Consider the following 21,635-nt stretch of genomic DNA (forward strand, 5'->3'; position numbering starts at 1 on the left):
CGTGGCCGCCACAAGAAGTTGTGCACAACTACTTGTTCTTATTCTTCGACTTCTTCCTTTTACTTGACATGTGTTGATGTTGTTTTTGCTGCCACTGTTGACTGAGGTGTAACTGAGCTGCGCGCGGAGGGCGAGACAGGTAAAAAGTTGGCTGCTTGTGAACTTTGTATTTTTTTATTTATATTTTGTCGCGCTCCCCTGAAATATGATGCAATTTCTGGTGCGATAAAGTTGCAAGGACTAAAACGTCATAACACACACTCACAACAGATTGTGAGTGTTGACTTTAAGAGTGGGTGTTGCAAAATATGTGTGGGGATTGCAGTTAGCTAAAGTTTTCAGCTGCGCTACAGGTGAATCATGCGAGCATATATGGAAGATAAGTTATTAGAAAAAATCAAACTAAAACTACCTTAAAAAATATTAAAGTTCCAAGAGTCATTTCGTGAATTAAAAAATAATTAAAGTAGAGGACCAGGGGATTGAATTTGGTTCCAGTTAACTTTTAAATTGGGCATTAAGAAAATAATTCTATTGCTTTACAGCTCACTTTTGAAATGTAGAGCACCGACAGTTCAAAGTGCCGCGTAAATTTTTCAAGCAATGTTGCCAAAGAAAAATGGCCAAGATGTGAACGTAAACAACATGACATACAAACACACACACACACACACACACACACACATACACACCTCACACATGCATACTGTGCGCTACATACCATTACATATATAATTTTAGTTAAAAGTTTTATTTTTTCGCATATTTCATATGCTTGTTTCTTTCTTTTTTCTTGCTGCAACTTTTTTGTTTGTTGCGCGCTGAACATTTGCTTGTTTCATATTTCATGGCAGCGCAGACAGACGCTGGCAAAAGAGATAGCAATAAAATGCGAGAGATGAAGGGCGGGAGTTCAGCATGGACAGACATTGGGTACACACACACACACGCACACACACCCCGCGCGCATTCATTATTGTGTAATATTTTTACATTATTTTATTATAAATCAACAAAATGCACTCTCAACGCTGCTGAAAAGTTGCAACAGCAGCAACGTCGACGCCGCCGTCAGCGCTGGCTGCAACTGCTGCCGCTGACAGCAGAAACACATTAAACGTCATAAAATGCACGAGCAGCGAAATTTTTCGACGCCGCCGTCGGCTGTGCGCAGGACCTTTTGCTTTTATAATTTATTTTTACTTGAATTAATGTGCATACTTTTTTGCACTTGGCTGCACAGTTGGCCCTTTACCTGATAGTGAGGCACGCCCCCTGCCCCAACACTCCCGCTGCCCTTGTTTTTGGGCCTTTGTGTAGCTGTGTGTGTGTGTGTGTGAGAGAGTGTGTGTTACGCAAAGTGGCCAAAATTGCGTTGACGTTGGCATAAAATACTTATAAGACTTTACATAAGTGCAAGCCAAGGCCCAAAGACAAGTCAGAAGTTGTGCCTACCTTATTTTCCTGTCTATTGAAATGGTTTATAGGTGTTCATTTATATAGAACTGAGTGTAATAAGTATAAATAACCGCAAGCCCAATTTAAGCCACATTGATATAATTCCCCAGTTAAATGTCAAATGGTCCCCATCAACAAATAGTAAAAATTTATGCTTTAAATATTTGCTTATTTATTCAATTTGATATTTACAATTGCCCATTTGTATAGAAAATATTGCTAGCCGTGCATATTTTTATATACAAGATGTGGGCTACATTTTGGCCTTCCCAAAACCTAGTTGCCAAAGCTTAAAAAAGTTTCCTTCAAAAATGTTTTAACTATAACCAACCCCTTTTGGAAGATAAGCAAACGTTATATTGCAGTTCCTGGCTCAAACTGAATTTACTTAAAACCTGTTTGTTAACTTGTTTAATTTATTTATTACAAATAGTTAAGAATAAATTATTAAACGAGAAAGTAGGGACTTTTTTGGTACGCTGAATACTTAATATCCTTACAGACATTTGCCTTATGATTTTACAGACACGTGAGTGAAGCTCGTTTAATGAATATATCTTGGAAAACATAATATTTTGCCATACTATAACCTAACTTCGGCCGATTGCTCTTATAGTCATACAGTAAAACCTTCCATGGCCACTGCCAGTGATTTCTTAGCTCTCCAAAATTAACATATTTCGTGTAGCTTGGCCTGTTTCTAATAATCAACATAAATGCGCTGGCCATGACGGCTGAGAAACGCTCTTCCATCAAAATGCAGCTGAGTACTGCTCGCCTGACCCAGCACAAAAGTCAATGGCTTCTGCTGCTTGCGTTGCCCGCTAAAAAGTGCAGCCAACAGGGATACAGGGGAGAGCGGGGTGCCAGGACGTGGCAGGCAACTTCATCAGATGCCAGATGCAAATGCAGTCGCCATCAGCTGTGCAAGTGCAGCGGGCGATGATAATCAAGTCATGAACTGACTGCCTCACTACCTCACTGCCCCCAAGACCTCAGGCAATGCATTCACAGCGTGGAACGTGCGTGTAATTGGCCGCTCATGTGCAGCGAGCTGGTCGCGCACAATGCCAACTGGAGTTGGCATTTGGTATTTTTGTTGGATCGCGGGCGGGCGGGACAGATATTTGAAGTAGTTCAGAGAATGAGAGAAAAATTCGATTTGCTGTGAACGTGCAATGCGGCGTATGCGCAATATTTTTAGCTAGCATCGGAATGCTGTTCGCCATAGACAGCAGCAAGCAGCAAGCAGCTGAGTAAATCCAATAGAAATACATAAGAAAGCACCAGGCACAACCAAGGCCCAAGAGGCATAAATCAAAATTTGTTGGTGACCAAAAACTGCAAACATGGAAAATATTCCAATGGCTCGAAACGGTGTGTGGTATGTCTGAGTGTGTGTGTGTGTGTGTGTGTGGATTTTTAATTTAAAACAACATGCCGTACGTATCGAAAACCCATAGCCTGGACCAGCACCTGTGCCAGGTAAAAGCCAAATGTAAAGAGAAAGACAGAGTTAGCAATAATAATAGCTGGATGGGAGGGCAACAGCAAAATGCCTTAAAAGGCCATTAGTTGTTTGTCTAGGGCCTCCTAATGTGCTCTTGTCAAAGTCCACACATGTGCAACTGTCCAAGTGTGTGTCTCCGTGTGTGTCCATGTGTGTGTGTGCGTCTACCTCACCTGCCTGTGCATGCTAAAACATACCAGCAATAAAGAAGATTTGTGTTGCCGTCGCATTTTGTGAATACTTTCTTCCATTTTTTTTTTGTATTTTTTTTGCAAATTTTGCAGAAAATCTCAGCCAGCAGAGCGACGCTGAGAATCGAATCAGCTTTGGTTTAGGCTAATGACCACAGAATGGCTGCTGCTAACCCACAAGCTACTGCAGTCGCACACACACACACACACACACACACACACACACACACACACACACACACACAGCGGGGTCAAATTCAATGTCCTTTTCATTGTCTGCCCTGCCCCAAAATGTAAAGCAAGAGGACTCACTTGAACATGTTTTGCAAAAAAAGAAAAGAAGGCTGCTGCAGACAGCATGGAAATTTAAGATGGGCAGGGTCGAGCCATATGAGCGATGACAGTGTCATATAGGTGCTGACTAGGCTCTTCGGACAGATTGCCAAATGAAATGAATGATTGGTTCGTTGAACGCATAATAAACAATGAAGTGACACTGAAAGATGCATAGCTCGGACCGCTCGAAAGGCTTTTCATTTCGAGAATGATTTCAGCTGAGCACACATTATAAAACCCTCAGATAGTGCGCTTGTCGCTCTGCCTGTGCAGGCTATAGGTCAGCTAAGCAGTTCACTTGAGCTTTGTAGGACTTTTGTTAGATCAGCAGGTCTCAAGGTTAAGGTCAAGCGATGCATCTCGATAAGCTCTACTTGATTTCTCGTTGTCTATAATACACACAGCTCCCTGGCATTATCAGCTGCCATATAGAGTGTTTCGCGATTTAACTTTTTTCCTGTATTTTTCTGTGCATGTACATATGTATATTTGTATGTGTGTATTTAGGTCTGAGTTTATTTATGTATGCATACATATATGAATGTCTGTATGAATGCATGTGTATGTATATTTATGTATGTATGCCTAAATGCATGTATGTATGTATACATGTGCGTAATAAATGTATGTATAGAGGCATGTATGTATGCATGTGTAATTATATGAATATATATGTGTTTATTTGTGAATATGTTTTCCATATTGCTGCATGTAAGTTGGTAGGCTTGTATGCATATGAGTAATAATGTGTGTGCGTGTGAGCATGTTTGTGTTTGTGCATACGTACATATGCATGCATTGTATATATGTGCTTATCAATAAAAGTATGTAGGTAGGTATAAGCATGTTTGTATGTAGGAATGTATCTATGTATGTACGTATGTATGTACGTGTGCATGTAGATATGCAAGACCAAGCTTATTTGACAATAAGCTGTTTATTTAAAAATACAACAATTTTTTACGAACGTCGTACTATGTGATTCTCATAAACTCAAGTAGGCCCCACTTGCTGAAGCGAAACTTCAATAAGGAGGAGGCGGCGGACCCAACAAGGAGGAAGCGGCGGCTTTGCAAGAAGGAGGCGGCGGCAGCTCTAGCAAGCAGGAGGCAGTGGCTTCATTAATAAGGAGACAGAGTCTTCAGGAAGGGAGGAAGAGACGACTTCAATAATGTAGAAGAAGCGTGTGTGTATGTATGTATATTTGTATTTATGTGTTTGCATATATTTATATATACCATCATGGTATAGTTTACTTCTCACTGTGATGCTTTAAAAAATTTCTATTTAACGAAGGCCCTACTACTCGATTGCCATAAATGTACGATGCTGTGACCGGAACAGGCGGTGAATTTAATAAGTAGGAGGCAGCGATTTAAGCAAATAGGTATCTGCGCCGTCAATAAGTTAGGAAAAGCATGTAAGTACATTTTTTTAAATATTTGTTCTGACTCACTGACTGACTGACTACCTTGCTGATTGGTGATCAACTCATTTTCAAAGATTTTTTTAAAATTCATTTGAGAGCTGTTTCGCACTTTATGGAAATTCATGCCACCTTCCCGTAAATGGGGAACAAAGGTTTGATGCATGATGTTTGATTACTTCTCGCTGCGCTATTTAAAAACATATTTTACGAATGCCTTACTATGCGAATCTCATGAATTTAAACACGTACCACATTCTGAATGAGGAGGGAATAAATTCAACATGAAGGAAAGAGGAGTATGCATATATATGTATGTGTATTATTATTATTATATGTGTATGCATGTACGTATTTATGTATGTATGTATATATGAATACGACGAACTGCTTATGGAAAAACCTTATTTTCAAATATTCCCTTCTATGCAATTCTCATGAGTTCAAGGGTGTATATGTTAATAACCTTTCCACCAGCGTATGCCAAAAATATTCAAAATTAATTGAGATTGCTTTTGAATTACTTTAATTTAATTTCCAAGCCACTCAACTAAATTTTGCAACATGTGGCACGTAAGCCTTGGGCGTACAATGCATCAGTCGTCGGCATCTGAAAGTCCACTTGCCCCTCAATCGATTCAGCTACACTTCAGCGATATCATCAACGCTTTCAATGGCAAGTCAGTTGGCTGGCCACATGCCCATTAAATTTGGTGGCTCAACTTCCGAACGGTTGCTCCCCAAAGATTACCGCAAATGCACAATGGTAAAATAATCATAATTGCATATAAAATGTTAATGGGCAATGGACCGGGACCAGCGTCAGGACCAGTGCCAGGACGAGGACCAGTGCCAGGACGAGGACCAGCAGGCGCATATATAGAAATGGCGAATGTTTTGGGCAAGCGGCGTGCGGAGAGCGCTCTAAAAACTTTTTAATACACCAAAGGACACATTTGGGCCTCGGTCGAGGGGCGCACCAAAACGCACAGGCGCCCAGCTGTAGACCCAATTGTTTTCAATGTGTTCGTGTGTGTGTGTGTGTGTGTGTGTGTGTGTGTGCCACAAATGCAAAAACAATTACGAAAACTTTGTTGGCAACGCGCCACCCCACGGTATAAACAACAACAAAAACAACAGCAGGAACAAAAACCAAATGTGGAAAATTTTGAGAGCAACTTTCTTTCTGGCCGCTGTTGCTTGTTGCTGCTTTTCTTTTTCTTGTTTTTTTTTTTTTTATTGGTTATTGCCGTCGTTTTTGCTTTCATGTTTTCATTGCCATGTTAAGAGTGGCACACAAAAAAAGCAAAACAAATCGCGTGGGCGTTGCAACAACAACATGGGGCAGCAACAAGGCGAAACACTTAAATTTACATAATTTCCGGTCGACGTCACTGATGTAATGCCACGCTTCATCTGCACCAAAAGCAGCAGCAGCAGCCGCTGTGGTAGCAGCAGCAGCAAGAGTAGACAGCATCCAGGAGGCAGTGGGGCAGGATCAGGCAACGCAACGCCTGTGGAGTCGTGCGTGGCCTTTAAAAAGCCTGTGTGGATCAGCTGGGGAAATGGAGGCGTGTTGCTGTGGGCTCTGCTAAAATGGACAGCGGCCAACTTTTAGCTTTTGAACTCGCGCGCAGCGTTGGCAATATTTTTGCAGCAGCTATTTTAGTTGAATTTTGCCCAGCTGCTCGCCTAGTTATTGCTGTTGTTTTTATTTTCTCGCTGGATATACCCACTTTGTCTACCACTATGGGCTGTTGCCACTGGGGTGCTGTAACTTGTTGTGGCACACATATTTTGCGTTCAACTTTATAGACGCTAAGCAATTATGGCAATTGGAATTTTTATTGCCATAACGCCGCATGCATGCAACATTTTAAAAGAGAGCTGCTGCACCATATTAGGTCAACTGTCAAAGATGTTGAATACTAATAGAAATTATCAAGATACTTATTACATTATCCTTATGCAACATTTTTGCTGCTGCACACATTTTCAATTAATTAATTCTGTTATCCGTTGAGCAGTTGGGGAAAAGATATTTCAACAAAGCTCTGGCAATTATTTGCCTTGCGTTTTCCAATTGGCCCACTGCGCACAGAGCACAAATACTGGAAGCGAGAAAAAATGATGATTGAATTTAATTAAAAATGTGTCGTTCTGCCAATAGGACATAATCACAATCTCCTCGCCCCTACATTCCTTCGTCTGCATCCGCTTATCGTGTCAAGCAAATGCAATTAAATTTGCCAGTTTATTCATTTCATAAATCGAATTGAAATTGCTAGCCAAATAGATAAAATTGCCGCTTAGAGCTAACAGCGTGGGCGTAAAACTTAAATATATGAACATTATTTAAATTTAATTTAGCAAAATGCAAAAATAAATACTATATTGACGTATGCTTTAGATATTGCAAATGCTAACAATAAAAGTTGTGGCTGGTTTGGTTCACATTTCAAGCCAACTTCCTGCCTTGATTTGGTTGATGAATGATTTTTAATCGGTTGACTGATAAAAATGAAAGCTATTATTTTGTTATATACAAAATGCGCACTAAATTTGAGCTCGACTCAAAAATTGCCAAATAAAAAATATGAATAGATAAATTCAAAGGTTTTCAAAGTTTATGGAGCATCGTATTTTATTTGTTTAAGAAATGTTTTCCTCAATTCATATTTTAATGAAATAAAATTATATTATATGGGTAAAAAATGCATTTGAAATAATTTATTCCAACTAAATTTTATAATCTTGTAAAAATATATATGTATGAAATACTTTTGGTAGAAAAACAATATATTTTATTGGTGAATGCAATTTACGTTCTTATAACATTTTTTTACATTATATTTAAAGAATAACCATTATTTCTACAAGCAAGCATGAATTAAATGTCTATTTCCGGTCATTTTAAAATATGCAATAAAAGACCACTTCCGGTCTGCTGGCTAGCTAACAGCTGCTGTATCTTATAACTCATCATCTTGTTGAACTGGAGAACTCTTCACTTAACACGCTCTCAACTCCAAAGTGTGCTTCATAATGGGCTCGTGCTAATGACAATTAACATTCGTTTTTTTTTTAAACAGAGCACAATTAAAGAGCTGGTTTAAGTAAGATTTATAAGCGCTAAACGGAAGCACACGCACAACCCAACGTCCGCCGCAGCCGCCGCCAGAGGGCGTTGCGTCTGAAGGGCCGCCAGGGGGCGCTGCGTCTTAAGTCGTACGCACACAGTTGGCCTTATTATTACATTGTTTATGAGTTCTGCTGCTGCCGTGCTCAATTTATTGTTTGTTGCTGTTGTTGTTGTTGTTGCTGCTGCTGTCGAGTGTTGTCGGTTGCTGTTGTTGGCTGGCTTGTTTTACAAGCGCGTCTCGGCATGTTTTACTCATGTTTCTGGCTCTCAGCTTTTGCCATTTGTGGTCGGTCGTCTTGGCCGCAGCCGCCTCAAGCCCTACACAAAGTCATATTTTCTTATTATCTTTAGTTGAAGCTGGCTGGTCGGGGGGGTTGCTTTGGCTACTTTTGCCTGCGCTTTTTCTGGCTGGCCACAAATACCAAAAACAAAAAAAAAAACAAACAGCAGCAGCTAAAATAAAAAAAATGAGAAATATTAATAGCCTCCTCCATTTGCTACTAAGTGGCGCAAATTGTGTGTTTGTTTATATCATTTGGTGGTCGAGCGGTCTTTAAGTATTTTTCGGTTCCGGTTTTAAAGCTTGCCGCACGTACAGAAATTCCACTTTAAAAAAATGCTGTTGCTTACGTTTTGTGGCCTCTGCCTGTTGAAATGTTCAGAAATGCGACGAGCCGAGGCGGGCCTGGTGGGTGGTGCGTTGAGGCGTGTGCAGTTTATGGAGCGCGTTGAACCGCGAACAGTTGTTAATGGCACTTGATCTCATCGCCCGACATGAAAAGGTGTGTGGTTGCGTGTGTGTATCCTGGCTTATGAGGTAGAAGCGGATGAAAGTAGTTAACCGTGAGCTCCAGTGTGAAAGTAGATTCGCAGTAAAATTTTCAAAACAAAAAAATAATAATAAAAGTTAAAAGACTAGATACTTAGAACAAAATAAATATATCTACATTAATCTGCTAAATTGCAGATGCACTTACTGTCAATGCATTATTTGAATCTTTGAAAATCACATAGGAGAGCGCTTAGCATTCAAAGAGGAATACAGTATTTGCTGCTGAGAGAGACAGCTAGCAAAAAAGGATATGATAAAACCCTATTTTGCGCTTCGTGCAACATTTGATGCTAGCTCTAACAGTCTTCTTGATGTCCAGGTTAATTTAAAATAATTTACAGCAAGAGTTAACCATGTGAGCATCAATTAACGTGGCGTATACGTATTTTCTTATCCTTCGGATAATCAAATTTTTCGCCTTCTGTAATACGCTCAATTTGCTAACGAATTCCTCTTTGTGCACTTTTAAACATATTTCATTACTTCGGACTTAAGGCAAACGTTGCCAACAGCAGCAGCTCGTCCTGCAGCAGGATACCTGGTCAATTCTACAGACAGTGCCCGACCATTCATCTACACACCTTTGTACGCAATTTTCATCTCTTGTTGCATTAATTACCACACAAACAGACACACACACACACACACTCGCACACACACTTGAAAAACAGCTGAGCAAAAAATCTGTGGCATCGCTAAATTGCACTTCAAAAGCTCAAAACGAGGGCGGTGAGAGAGAGAGAGAGAGAGAGGGAGAGAGGGATAGGGGTGAGTTGGGGTGGGCTGCTGTAAAGTGTTTGCACGTGAGTTTGTTGGCGGCAACGTGCGCTGATTGAGTTCTCCTCTCCACTCATGCACAGGCAAAAGGATAAATGAAGGACGACGCTTAGATATGATGTTGGGGAAAAGAGCAACCAGGTGGAAGCTTCAGAATTGTTGCTTGGCTTTTATTTTCATTTCTGCTTTTTCTTTTTTTGTTTGTTCTTCTTCTTTTAGCTCGTTTGAGTGTTGTTCAACCGCTTTGGCAAATATTTGATTTTAATTTTTCCAATTAATTGGTTTTCCATCAAAATTTAACAACGCGCCCTTGCACCTGCAGGCATCCGTTGTTTTTTGCATGTGAGTTGGCATCAACATTTCTGTAGATTTAAAATGTTGCTAAAACATAACAAAAAAGCTAAAAAGAATAGGTAGGCCGAATATTAAATACCCTTATTTCAGGCTTGCCGATAACAGTTTAGTTAAGATATCTTCAGAAAAAGAATTGTGTTCTATATAAAAACTCAGTTTTCGAATGATTCTTTCCATTTGACATGCAATATAAAGTTACATAAAGATAGCTCTAAAACTGATAGAGGGACAGTCAAGCAGATGGACTCTTCCTTAGATAGTGATCAGGCAAATAAGTATATAATATATATGCGCCCAGCTGCGCCTTCTTCCACGTGTTACACATTTCGTAACAAAGCGACAACACTTTCTGGCAGGGTATATTATAAGGGCATAAACAGCAAAAACTTTGTCCAGCACTGGCTGCTGGCCGCAGTTTGTCGTTGGCCTGGGCGTGGCATGTGGGCGGCCGCAATGTCAACTACAAGAAAATTGTCACTAATGAGTGGTAAAAAGGCCGAGTTGACTAACCCACGCTGTTTGCATAGGTACAGGCTTTGCGTGCTGAGCTGAAAGGGTATATGGCAATGAGCTCATGAAAATGCCATAAAGAAACTTTAACTAGGCAGGTCCAGTGGGCGTGGGCGTGGCCGTTGTCGTTGTCGTTGCCGTTGCTTTTGCTGTGCATAGTCAATATTGGCAAATGTGTCAGCTGCAGCGGTCGACTGAAGCTGCGGCTTATGAGCAGCGAAAAGCCAAACGAAAGGGATAATGAAAACCACAACAAAAGCACCAAAGTTCCACACAACACACAGCGCAACGGAAAAGCGGAAAATGTGGGGTTATGCAGGAGCAACAGCAGCCAGGGCATGTTCTAGCCACAGAGAGCGCTACATTTATGTAAATGGAAATTATGTTGAGAGCACAAAAACAAAAGCTAAAATGCATCGAGCAAAGCTAGTTGCTGGACTAGGCAATACCCTGTACAAACAGAGAGCTATCAAGGTTTCTCGTTTCTATCTTCCTCAGAGCTCCGAACTTGATGTTGCATAGCTTTTGTGTTTATTTATGGATCATAGAATCTTGAGATAATAATTTGAAAGAAAATGATTTATACTATAGAAAAAAGATAACTAAATAGGGCAAAGAGGAAGAAATGGAAATTGAATGCCTCGTCATACCTTTATATTAGGGGAATAAAGAATTTAAAGTAGAAACAATGTTGTGTGCAATTACAACATAGGCATACCCTCAACATTGGGGTGCATTGGGTATTGTATAAAAAGGAGAGCCTGTCGTCTAGTCTGAACTTTTGTGTTTTCTGTTAATGAGATAAGCATGCAAATGCGCTAATAGAATGCGAACTTGCTCTGGCCAGGACCTGAGGAAGTCAATTAACAGTCGAGATGGAGTATGGAGCATGGAGTCGGGCGTCGGCAGTCGGGAGTCTGGAGTTTGGAGCCCGGCTTAGCTGCCGTACATCATCGTTTATCTTAATAAACCGCGCCACTCAGTCCGACATTAAGCCGAAGAGCAGCCAAAAACCCTCTGGAAAATTGCTTAATTCGCCATTGCTAGGCAGCTGCCTGGGCCCGGGGGGGTGGCATGGCCAGAGGCGACTCTGGGGTGGGGGGTGTGAAATCAGAGCCTGACAAAGCGAATGGTAACGTGTGTATGCTTAACGTTAACGTTAACGTCGCGCATGCTGCATTTACGTTAAGGTGAAGGCGGTGGCGGCACACGTAAAAATGTTGATAAAACGCACAAAGACCGTTGATGATTTCAATTTATATATCCAAGTGGAACTCATCTTCCAGTTGTGCACACGTAGGACGACGCGTCACAGCGACTGCTCAGCCAGCCAGTCAGCCAGCCAGCCATCCATCCACTCAGTCATCTTTCGTGGCGCACACATTGCTGCAGCGAATTTGCTGAAGCATCTCACGTGCAACATAATTTTTCCGAGCGACTTGCCGACGAAACGCGTTACATGAACGCCACACCGTATGCGTGTGTGTGCGTGTGCGTGTGCGTGTGCGTGTGCGCGTGTGTGCGTGAGTATGGGTGAGTGCTGTGCTTTATGCTGCAGGATGTGTGGCATTATGAGCGTGAAGTAGACTAAATAAATTACATTTAAGCTCAAAGCTGTTATTCGTTGCATGCCATGGGACACGAGGTGGGCGTGGCTGGTTACTAGCCCGTTACTTTCAACATAATTACGCCATGTCAAAGCTAAAAGTGCAGCAGCTGCTCATTAATTAACAAATTGAGAGTGCAGAGAGCGGCAATCCTGATATCATTCTGTTCGATGGCATACGATGAAATATATTGTTGGTTTTTAATTTGATTAAATATAAAGTATCAAGGTTCGGTTCGTGAAGCTGGCCTTAAATCCTTGAGCTCAGACTCTGCTGCTGGTCTTTCCGATTGCCCATTTGTACTGAATATATGGAAAGTCCCACATATTTTCATAAGCAATAAACGGGCTAGATTAAACCTCTATCTAAAATTGGCATCTACCAAATATGGTTCTCAATAAATCCATTGGTTAGGGGTACTTATGGTAGGAACTCCTTGGAATTCCTGGTTGAATCCATTGTGATCTTAAGCCTTCTAGTGAATCATATTTAACTGCTCTCCGATCCATCCAATTACAAGTTCTTTAAGACGCAAGTTTTTAAGAGAGCGTCAGCCTTTTGAGCTGCACTTTGAGCTATATTCCCTTAAGAATTTTACTATTATTTTTGCCATGAATTTCTCGCGACTTAACTATGCCACTTTATTAATCCATTTACGCCTCGTTTTGCGCCATCCACGTGGGTGACCAATAAAATTGCGTGTTTAAATATCCAAAGTTTAAATTGCTGCGTAAAAATCCCAATGAAGTTTTCAATTTTCTTAGGCAGCTTTTCTTAGGTGGAGGCACGTTTAAAAATGCGCACCTGGTCACCTTTAACGGTCGTAAATAGTGAAAGTTAAGGCGACTAAATGCTAATATCATAAAATGCCGAGCCAAATGCATTAAGAGTGTTGGCAAACGCGCCGTTGAGTGGGGTTGGGTGTTTGGGGTGTTGGCGCAAAAGCGTGAAAACTTTGCTGGCATATAAAAATGGACAAACTTTATGCAGTTTTAAATGCTTTCGTACAGATATTTAAAGTGACTATCGACGTAAGATGCCGGCTGCAGACGGTGTCCCAACGATTTGGCAACTTCAAAATGCATTTGGGCTCTTGTAAAAGTTTCTGGCAAGCAAATGGAGCAGGAAACAGCTGTCCCTTCATATCTTTTGCATATCAAAAGTATCGACAACGACGACGACGACGGCGACAAGGACAGCGTGGCGGATGAGCACGGGGGGAGGCTCACATTGCAGTTTTCGTGTATGTTAAAGTGAAATATATGCAAAGTTTTCCTATTGGGCACAGGGAGACATCCAGAAATTCTCGAAATTGCATTTGGCTCCCAAAATAGCTGGTACCCCAGTATGTGTGCGTTTGTGTGTGTGTGTGCGTGTGTGTTTAGCTGCATGTTTGCATAGATGAGTGCAAAGTTACATTCAATTTATATGCACTTGCAAAAGTTTACACCAAAAAAAGTTTTTACTCAACGAAAACTAAACATTTTGTTATCGCCACGATAATGGACCCGGGACTGCACCGATTGAGTCTCCAATATAAATATGCAGACCAAATAGATGTACATACATACAATGTGTTTTCCAGGGTCCAAGTGTTTTCAGCTATAGTCAAAGTTTATTGCATGCGCAATTTTGTGCCAATTTACCAGCATAGGAAAGCAATTTCCACATTTTTACATTTCATCGATAAGAAAACGATGGCACTTGTTGAAGAAAACAGCAACAAATAATGTTTACTGCTTTTACTTATGAATATTATTATTATTTTTCGACTCTTTCTATCAATGTTTTATTATGCTTTTCTCATATTTTTATTGCAAAGCAATAACGGCAAGCGATCTCCAACTGGCAACAGTGCAAATATTTAAACGATAAAACGGTTTTTTTTTTCAAATAATTATTGAATTTTTTATCGAATCTGGCGATGAAATATCGGTGTATAAAAGTCTATCGATACGAGATCTTAAACGATAGTATCGCTTAACTGGGAATTGCCTGTTAACGGCCTGTTAAGCAATGCGACCATGCGTATTGAACCAAAGAAGAATGAGATTACAGTTATTCGGAATTCTGACGCGTAAAGTGAAGCTCTTTCTAACAATTTTACCAAAGTGTTTATGTTTATATATATATAAGTGTTAAGTGCTCTCAAATTAAACAATAGAGCCAGCTCGTTTAATATCAAGTGCACGACCGTATAAAAGCAGTGAAACGCCAAGAGAGGAACGATCAAAGTAAAGTTGCCGGTATCGTTGACTTATTAACTTGGCCGGCGGCGTTCACCAGCATTTTCAAAGAAATTAAACAACAGCTGCAGCACAAATGCATCGATTATGCCAAGTCAGTGCAGACAACAGAAAACATCAAAATTAATATTCTCAGCTATGCAATGGAAAAATGCCAAGGAGCGCACGCGGGCAGATAAAAATGAGTTGCTTTGAAGTTTTCGCTACCAAGCGCCGCTGGGCAACAACAAAAAACGAAAAATGCAAAAAGAAAACATGGCCAACAGCAACCCGCTTCCACCCGTCCCCCCTGCATGGCACTCATCAGCGGCATCAGCTTCAGGAGCAGCAGGAAGAGCATCATCTTGTGCAACGTTTGCTTCATCAATGGAGAAGCTGTCTGGCCCAGAGCGCAAAACCAACTGCGCTTGCAAGTAATTTCTTGAAAGTTGTTCTAAAATCACAGCGCGAATTGTGAATCACTGAAAATGTTCAGAATTTAAGCGCTGAATATGTGTTATTGTATCAAATGCATCTTAATGGAGCTTATTAAGCTCGAGCCGTAGAGCACAACCGTTACTAATACCTGGCTAAAGGGATCGTCAGAGCGGGCGCGAGAGATAAACAGAGATAGAGTGCTAGAGCGAACAGCGCCCGCAAAGAGAATGGCAAACAAAGTAACTGTAGCCGGGCGATGCGTTTTTTGTGGTTTTGCGTTCCGTTTGCACAAAGAAAACAAAAGCAGTTGCAATGAAGATGCAGCCAGGCAAAGAACGAAAGAGAGCGTGGGCGTAGGAGTGAGGAGAGACGCAATTGGATGCTCTGTTTGTGCGCTACTCACATATTACTCATGTGTGCCCGAGGCATAGCTGTGTGCGGAGCGAGCGGTAAGTGTGTGTTATGTGTGTTTGCCTGTGCGTGTGCATGTGTGAGTGTTCGGCAGAGACGTGAGCTGCTTTTGTTCTGGTCTATGCCGTATCCCTTTGCTGCCCCGTGGCTTATGCTACACTTTTTTAATAAATTATAAATTGCTGCAAATATATTTGCAGGCAGGGATTACATTTATCCCCAACCCTCTTCCACACCCCCTGCCCGCATTCCGCCCGCTTGTTTGCATATCGCTAGTTTGGCTCATGTCCCAAGTGTGCGGTTCTATTGCCACCAATCCCTCTGCCAGCCTCCCCCTTCATTTATCCACCTCGATAGTTGTATGTGTGTGTGTGTGTGTGTGTGTTCTCGTATGAACTTTAGGATTTTGTATTCATGCTTAAGTCACGTTTTGCACATTTGTTAAAAGTAGTTCTTAAGGCGATTGCAACGCGCGCTGCGTTTGCTCGACGAAAATTGTGTGAAAAGTCTTAAATTAACTGCAAGTGGTGTTGCAACTGCACGTGGCACAGCAACTTGCCGCTTGCCACTTGCCACATGCAACTTGCAACTTGCTGCTGCAGCAGCCTGTTTGTCCCTAGGCTAAAACATTTTTTAATCAATCACGCACATGTGCATATAATTCTTGTAGCGCCCCAAAGGCGATTGCGGTACATCAAATAACGGTAGCAAAGCTGAAGTGAAAAATGCAAAAGAAAAACAAAAAATTACATTCAACAAGAATTTTAAAGAAAAATGCATGTGCCACAACAATCTTAGAACTGTTAAGCTCATAAATTTCTAAGGGCTTTCAATTTCTCTTTTGTCCTTGATAAAGGTTCTCATCCATTTGTTTGCGCCCAACCCATTTTAATGTTGAAATAAATTCATTAAATTTTCTAAAAAAAAACAACAACTTTTTATACTTTTGCCAAACAATAAAAATGTCATTTTACGTTGATATATGAGTTGTATAAAAATTTGCCCCGTCTCGGCTCAACGCCACGAAAATCACGTAGTAAATTTTCGGCGTAAACTTGAAAAAGCTGCCGGCTCCGATAATTCGTCGCGAAATGAAACATGTACCCCGAACTTTTGCAGCGCTTACCCATTTCAATTTTTTGCTTCCTGCATATTAATTTGAAATTTGTAGCATACTTTGAACACACACATACACATATTTCTATGTGTACATGTGAGTGCGGTGTGTGTTAAAAAAGTCATAAATTTTCAGCACTGCTGACAGTTTTCATATTTGACTTTTGCTATGCATGTTGAAAATTGCTCAAATGTCTAGCAAATGGACGATGTTTGGGGTAGCAAATTTCCTGGTATACCTGCATTTTCAAATAGCCAAGGTGTTGGCTTTAAGGTGGCATAATCCAACCTCTCGATTTGGGTTCGAAGCGCTTGCATATCAAATGAAAGCACATTGGACTTGTATGTATTTTGAATAAGTACGAGCGTAGTCCGAGCGAAGTATTTGATTTATTGCAGACCTCTATCATAAGTCCTTGTCCATTTTTTGTTGTTTACAACATTTTAAAGTTAGTTTAGACAACTTATTCTCATTTCATCTAGTTTGTAGGCTGCCAAAACCCCCATCTATATTTTATTTATTTGTATAAGTAGCATTTCACGAATTTTCCTCGGCTTTAGCCTCTCTCGTCCTAGGGGATTTTTTTGGGCATTTGTATGTAGCCTAAATTGAAACAAAATTTATTTTCAACGAGCATCATTTAGTTTTGACTTAAACACAAATAAGATGTTGGTTTAATTACTTAAGTTTTGTGGTTGTTAAAATATTTTAAAAATGTTAGGATAATAATTCAATGGCTCTGAACCTCTGAGCGCATAAAAGGCAGCTCTGAAAGGGTGCAAATAATATAATTGAGTACTTATAGCCCTGGTGCGTATCCTTATATATTTAAAAAAAAAATGCGAACCATTGAGGGACCTGGAAACGTGCAACTGACACAAAGGCGATGGCAAACTCGATTCAAGCTTTTACAATTCGCATCTCAATCAGAGGCACATTCAATCAAATGTTTTGGCACAATATTTTAAAGTGTAAACACACACACACACAGAGAGAGAGTGAGAGAGAGAGAGAGAGAGAGACAGAGACAGGAATACGAATGCACATATTTATTGTGCATTTGTTGTCGCTGATATTTATTTACTTTCTTTGGGGCTGTGCGCAACATTCGATAGAGCATTGAATAACATTTCCATGGAACGCTGCTGACGGCACGAAGTGCAAAAAGTTTTCAGCTGCACTCGGTGGAAAGTTTTTTGCTATTTCCGGTGGCAACGACAGCCAGGACAACAAGCACGACGACATTTTTGGCCAAATTGTGTGTGAAATTGAATTGCAATTGTCAATAATTCGTTTCCAAAAATATTTCCAGCGCTGCCAAGCAAACTGATTGAGTCAACGAGCGGCGCTAAGTGAGAGCTGAGTTGAAAAAGTTGCGTGTGCAATGCGATTATAAAGTTTTGCCAACCCCTACCACCTCCCACCTGCACATCCGCCCCATAAGAAACTTTATTGCTGTTGCACATAGGTAATAGCTTACCTGGGCGTCTAATTAAAATCAGTTTGAACTTTTTGGCCATGCTAAGTTGCGCCAACTGATTGAATGTAAACTTGCCCAAGATGACAATTTCCAATAGCACAGACCTTGTGTGTGTGCGTGTGTGCCTTAAATCATTTCTGCTGCAGTCATAAAATCCAATGAGGCGCATACAATTTATTTGTTTTTTATGTGCTCGCAACTAATATTAGGCAGGCAGCTGGCAGCCAGAACAGATCTTGTTTCGTGCCTGTCCAGAGCGGCACGTACCAAAAGTTCCGCAACGCAATTTTTGAGTTTTACTAACGTAAAATGTTTAAACATATGTGCAAATCGAAGACGAGTCTCAGTGTCCGTATGTGTGTCCGTGTGTGTCTGCGTCTGTCATAAGTTCGAACGTTGCGTCTCGAGGGGCAGAGGGGTTGCAACTGAACCAAAACTGAACCGACACTGACTTTGCCTTTTCTTTGGCCGCAACATTTGACACCTGCTATGCTTTTGTTGTACCCGTGTGTGTGTGTGGTTTTTTTTTGGTTGCGGCCCGGTGTAGAGCGGGGTTTAGGTGTGTGTATGTGGTTAGCATACCACCCATTGTTTCCATTTTATTGTGTGCTTAAATATTTACACAATGAAAACGAAGCGTTTCCTTACAACACACACTGACACACACACACACACTAGACACATGTATTTATGAGTGTGTGCCCCACAAAACACATTGTTTTTGGGGGCTTTGCGTGTTTGATTTATGAACGTTGTTGTGTTCCTTTGTTGCTGCTGTTGCTGACCCCCAGTTACACATATGACACGATATTTTATACTCGATTGCCAATTATGACCTGTTAAGGGATTATGGCCAATCGTGTGTGCCTGTGTGTGTATGTGTGTATGTAATTGTTTGCCTTAAGGGGACGATCAATTGAACAATGACCAAAATGTTTGTGTACATATTGTTATTAATTGGAACTGATATATTTATTCATAAACTGCACACAATTTGTATGCTTCGGACTGGACACGAAGTTTTCGGATCAAAGACAAATCATTTTTCTATAATTTAAATTAGAAATTGTATTCTTTAATAAATCAAAAGAAACGCTTTGCTTGTGCAATTGACTGTATTTACGGCCTTTTATCTAGCGCAAGTTATAGAAATCTTTTCGATTCAACTTGCATTTACACGAATATTTATTTGACCTAGGCGACATCGGGCTATTTTCACTCTTATATATAATTCTATAACAGTAAACACTCCCATTTCCGTATTCCTCCTTTCATAAAAGCTAGTTTCTATCAAGCAAACTATCAATAGATACGCATTTTATATACAAAACTTGCATACTACCTACTTGCATAATACCTCAATTCAGCTAATTGAAGTGTATAACTCGGTCATAATGATTTATGGTAACTTCACTTTAGTACATACATGCACACATATATATATTTATTTCTGCAAATTTGTAAAACTCTTCCGCTTTGAAGTGGTTGCCTAAAAATATTCAAAGCTGTAGCTTCTCTTGCCAGAGCGGGCTCTGCTGATGTTGGCCAATTGAATATTTCATGACATTTGTCACTTGTGCATGCAACAGACATTCGTTTCCTGTTTACCACGCCTGCCAAACCCCCCACTAGTTGCCATCTATCAGATGACTCTGTGATAAGTTGAAGTCCTCGCGCATTTGACTGCCTGTTTGGGGCTGTCTTCTTTCCGCTCTCCGCAACCTCAGAGTGTGGAGTTTTTTGCGTATTCAGCATGTCAACTGTGGAAACTCAATTTGCCTAAGTAAATAAACGGAATATGAATGTTTAATTTATTTTACGAGAATAGATATTAAATAAACACACAAGTCATGAGTCACACGAGTCGCGACTGTGAGTGTGTGTAAGTCTTGCACATGTCATGGTAAAAACTTTCCCCTCAAGCCAGAAGTTGCAAGTTGAAGTTTGGGTTATGAAAACAGCGACTAGGCAATTGCGGGCTGTTTGTAAAACAACAAAATTTGCAATTCGTAAAGTTTCTCTGGCTTGCAGTTTAAATCGCAATTTTCGGCGCACATAATAAATGAAAGGAATTGTCGATTTCTCAGGCTAGGCGACAAATCAATGGAAGGCGCAAAAAGTTTAATTAAATCAACTCAAAAGCGTGCGCAAACATTTCTGCTCAATGATTCGCCTCCAATTGAAACGAGCTCTCAAATTAATAGAAATCTCATCACATGCAACATGCACGAGTACATTTGGCTGCGGTTAATTAATTTTATATCCACTTTCACTTTTGCCACTTTCCATTCGGCTGCCGCTTGAACAGGGCAAAAAGTCAAATTACAAAGAAATTGTAAATGCGAAAATGTCTGCGGCCGCAGGTAAACAGGAAAAACGGGAAAAACCTGGAGTAAAAAAAAGCACCAGTGGCAAATTTACATTTGCATCTCTCATTTAATTAAAAATGTCGTTTCGTTATATTCAACGCGCTATTTAATTAAGATACAACTTTTTCCTGTTTCTTTTATTTTTTATTTTTGCTGCTGCACACGTTGCTTATACGCAACGTTCAACTCGGGCCCAACAATCTTCAATCAACGTGCACAGTACATCAAATTTTGTTGCGTGACTCATAATTTGTTGTTGACTTGTTTACATGACACCCCACACACTCAACCCCTGCCCCTAGCGCCGCCCCTGTCGCTGCCCCCGACAAAATAATGATGATGCGCGCCTTTATGAATATTGTTGCCCGACTTGTTATATGGTTGAGCTGAAGTTGTGACTGTGTATCCCCAACATAAAAACCTAAGCGTTTCGCTTAGCGACATTAAATTTGTGAGCGTTTTTTTATATGACCGGATCGTGTTATTACCGCGTGTAATCGCTCCGGTTTTATACACTTTGCTGTTGATGATAAGTGGATGGATTTTTGCTCAACTGAGCAAATGTTATTTTTCTATAGCTTGTGACTGAATTTACAATCAAAGTTTTGGATGCTGCGAACTTTGTTTATTAAGGGTTATGTTCAATTCCTAAGCTCGTTTGATAAACCAGAAAAACATCTTATCATGAATATCCTGCTCGCAAGCATAAACTCTTTAGAGAGTTAGAGCTCACAAACTATATCCAACTATGTGTGTACCTAACAAGTGTAGTGTAGCCCTACTATGTGAAGAACAAACAATGGATCCACATTACATTTTTAAGCAGCTACTTATATTGATCTTTTGTGGATTATGATGCCCATTTAAAATACTTATATATTTTCCTTCTGCTCACAATTCGCCTATCAAGAAGATGCTGCCTAGGGACTTCAAGTTTATTTTGTGACGTTGCGGGGCTGAAACATAATAGACACTCTACCGTTACTCTACCTAAGACTAATGAAGTTGTTTTAATTTTTGTGTATCTTGTGCGCTGCACTGCAAATCGATGAAGACAAATAACAGCCACAATTCCGACTCAACCATTTACACTTGTTTGCTAAGCAAACATTTAAATAAAGATTGAGAAATTTTGTAAGGTGTGATGTAATTAAAGGTAAAATGGGGCTCATTCGATAGGCCCAAAAGACAGTATTTGCTTAAGAGCAGCTGTCACCTTGATGCGACTCGACTTGAGCCCAACTCGATCGTTAAATATTTGACGACTTTGAAACGTTTTTTGTTTTAATTTAGAAAGATTCTTTAACCCAGTTACAATTTGTACAAATGCTATATCAATGTGTGGTAAGCTTTGCTGTAAGATCTTGTGTGCCTTTTCGTATAAAAACTTAGATGGGGCTGACGGCAAGCACAGTTACTTACGACTTGTTCAAGCAGCGCCAGTGACCAGCC

This window comes from Drosophila novamexicana, unplaced genomic scaffold (genome assembly GCF_003285875.2).
Source record: "Drosophila novamexicana strain 15010-1031.04,08,12 unplaced genomic scaffold, DnovRS2.1 tig00004554-arrow-pilon, whole genome shotgun sequence".
NCBI lineage: Eukaryota > Metazoa > Arthropoda > Insecta > Diptera > Drosophilidae > Drosophila > Drosophila novamexicana.